The following is a 3966-nucleotide window of genomic DNA, read 5'->3' as shown; positions in this document are numbered from 1 at the left end:
AAAATAGCCAGCGTTTACCAAGTCAATGAAAAATAGCCACTATTTTGCTACAACAGAGACCGGTCCAACATAACATACTGGAGTTCAGTGCACCTGTGTATGAACTTCCAGCATAATATGCTGGAACTCCAACACACGGAAAGTTCCAGCATAATATACTGGATATTCGAGCACTTGTGTATGAACTTCCAGCATATTATACTGGACCGGTATACTTTGCTGGAACTCCAGTATATTATGCTGGAGTTCTAGTGTACTTATGCTGGAACTCTATCATATTATGCTGGAGTTCGAACATACTTATCCTGGAACTCCAGTATAATATGCTGGAGTTCAAGTATACTTATGCTGGATCTCCAGCATAATATACTGGCGTATTTTCCGGGTTTTGAACAGTGTTTTTCCTCAGATTTATCTTTACATAAAAAGTGGCTAAATTTCAATTACTTTTGAAACTAGGCTATTTTTGAACGACCACTTGTAAATCTGGCTATTTTTAAATTTCTCCCAGTAAATTTGGACATAGATTCCTTAAAATTTGGTTAAAATAGCACGGTATAGCCAGTTTTCGGACTGGTCATTCAAAAATAGCCAGCGTTTACCAAGTCAATGAAAAATAGTCACTATTTTGCTGCAGCAGAGACCGGTCCAGCATAATATACTGGAGTTCGGTGCACCTGTGTATGAACTCCAGCATATTATGCTAGACAAGTATACTTTGCTGGCTCCAGTATAATATACTGGAGACTGGAGCACCGGTGCTCCAAACTCCAGTATATTATGTTGGACGGTATACTTGCTGGAACTCCAGTATATTATGCTGGAGTTCTAGTGTACTTATGCTGGAACTCCATCATATTATGCTGGAGTTCCAGCATACTTATCTTGGAACTCCAGTATAATATGCTGGATTTCAAGTATATTTATGCTGGAACTCCTAGCATATATGCTGGCGTATNAATACAATTTCAACTTTCAAAAATTATTTTTCAAAAACTATTTTTTCAAGTTTCAATCAAATTTATGTTTAAACGCTATCTTAAAATATGTTAAAACTTAGAACACACAAATTGGGACAAAAGGAATAGCCTCTTCATTTTGGTCGAAGAATATTCAAACATACATTTTCCCAGGAATAACTCGTTGGCCAATAGAAGATTGAATTATGGAAAAAATATTTTTGTACTTCGCTATTCACACTAGATCAATAAATATAAGACTTATGTTTTGTATGTAAATTTTTTATCACTTAATTATAATTAAGTAACAAATATTTTCACTTTAATTTATAATATTTAATAAAATTAAATTATTTCATTTTATGTAAATATGATTTAACCGCTGAGAAGTATGAATTATAAAATATTTTAATTGTTCAAATTTAGGATATGCAACCGATATCTTCCAAGAGATAGTCCCATGGCAAAATGAATTCGATGGTAGTATCACAAATTCAAATTATAATGTGTACATTATTTAGTTACGTACTGTGGATCTTTACTCCTATGTTACTAATGTGAAAAACCGAGATGATTGAGACGGTCTTGAAAAGCCTAATTTTAATTATATAAAATAAACTAATGAAAAAATTTATGTGGTACAAATTTTATACGATAACAGCGGAACCGAACCATTGACATCCCTACTTAAGTATTATCGTGATTATCACTTCCCGCTAAGATTTTGGCATAGGATGGTAAAACATACGGAGAAGGGAAGTTCAATGATAATACAAAGATCCTACCATTTAGCAGAGGTGGTGTTATGTTAGGATCTAAAAATTATGGGTTCGGGATTCTAATTTGTTTTAAATTATTTGGTTCTAGATTAATAATTTGTATGTATTCAATAAATTTCTTAAGACAAATAACTTGTACCGAATGCACACACCCTGTAATTTAGATGTGAGTGGCAAAAGGAGAAAATTCTCATATGATGAAATGTGTAAAAGAAGAAAGGGGAAGAGACCTAAAACATGGTAGAGCTAAGTATCTGCTCATCTCTTTCAGTAGTAGAATTAGTTTGTAACACATGATCAAGCTTATTCGTTTTACAGAAGATTCTTTGTCTAAATAAAAAGTTTGAACACTAAATTCGGACTAATAGCATTACATAGCATCTCAAAATTAAAGCAGCAAACCAAAGGACTAATTAGAAAACAACTTGAAACTACTGATATTACTTCAAAAGTGCAGTATGTACAGTTATTGTTTAAACCTCAAATGAATTGCTGGAAAGATTATTACAATTTGTTATAGACATATCCATGAAAAACATTATATACACTTTCAAAGTCAAGAATTGAACCTAGCTAATACTGTCCACTAAGTTAGCTGAAACTTTTCAGGTAGATAGTTCCAATATTTTATAGCAGCATCTCTTGTAAATGCATCTTAGACTCCCAACATTGTTGGTCCAACATTACTGTCTGATCCATCCTCATCGCAGCCAATCTGTCCGTCATAGGCGCATTATCTAACATGGCGTCCATTAGATCAGAAAAAAAGCTGGATTCTGTTTCAGTAATTGTTTCCCCCGTCAAAACATCCTCCTCGTTACCCGTACCCTCATCGAGTAGTACTAACTCACCCCCCTCTTGTGTGTGCACCTCAGGTTCAACAGAGTCTGGTCCCTCCAATTGCAGAATAGTATTCAATTCAGATTCTAAATATACCTCAGGTACTTCAACAGTGGTTGTTGGGCCCTCAAAATCCAAGGTAACATCAGTTGCTGGTTGAATAGAACAAGGTGTTGTATCACATTCACCTGTTGCAATTTCATTAGAATTTAGCATAGTAGTCGATTCAGGTACCAACGACTTGGACAGTAAAGGTTCATACAGTCGATTCCAACTTCCAGCTCGGAATTGAGGCAGCATAGTTGTTGTTATTGTAGTCGATTGATCAGGTACCAACTGCACCAGATTGTTTCCCATAGCATAACCCCTGCAACCAGTTAGTAGTTCAAGAAAACTTGTAGCCTTGGCTTCAGATTCCACATATGTAATATTATGCTCCTCATTAACAGCAAAAGTACAACCTTCTTCTTCTTGATCTTGTGTCTGGTTCTTCTCCAATAGTGTGTCACAACCCATATTTTCAGCCAGTCTATCCTTTATTTCAGGCACATTAAATTCTTGCATCGCGTTCTCAAAGTCAGCGGTCATAAATTCTTGAATTTGAGAAAAAGTAGATAGCCCCAACAACGACGAACCATTCTCTACACCAGTAGCCTCTTGACTTTGCACCTTAGATTCCTCCATTGGTTCTTCAACATAATAGATAGGAGTGATCACCTCATTATATTCCTGATTCTTAACCGAATTTATCCCAACAGTTTCCACCATTAACGGTTCAACAGATTCTACGATTGCTTGATCAACAAAATAGTCCTGAACCATCAATGGCTGATCAACAACATAATTATTCATATCAGAAGTCACCTCAGTATCCACCTTCTCTTGTTCAGAACATGACTCCATAGTAGTTGTAACATTGCTATTCTGACTAAAATTACAACTAGTACTTCTTTTAGGCAACTTTTTTATGGCACACATAACATAATCTTTACGCTCCGAATTACTGAACTTATTAAGAATAGGATCAGACAACACATATTCCTTCATTAGCCACTTACCATCATTATAATCATCAGAATTAATACACTTAGTATTATTCTTCTCAGTATAACACATACTCTTCATTCGTCCAATAATCAAATCTCTTTTCCTCTGATCACAACTCTTTATAGTAACAGCTCTTCCCTTATCTTGTTGTTTCCAAGTCCCGCCTCTTTTTCCAACAGTCCTACGAAACCTTCCTTTGTTCTTCTTTCTTGGTGTAATAAAATAACGGTAAATACTTGTGTCCCAATTATCTTCTACTCCTCCAGTAGAATGGCCATGGCTGTAAGTTACCCAAGGTTCTTGCTTATAAACATCATGCATTGCAATAAAACCATTGTCAT

Source organism: Nicotiana attenuata, chromosome 7, assembly GCF_001879085.1.
Source record: "Nicotiana attenuata strain UT chromosome 7, NIATTr2, whole genome shotgun sequence".
NCBI classification, from domain to species: domain Eukaryota; kingdom Viridiplantae; phylum Streptophyta; class Magnoliopsida; order Solanales; family Solanaceae; genus Nicotiana; species Nicotiana attenuata.
Note: the sequence above shows the minus strand (reverse complement) of the source record.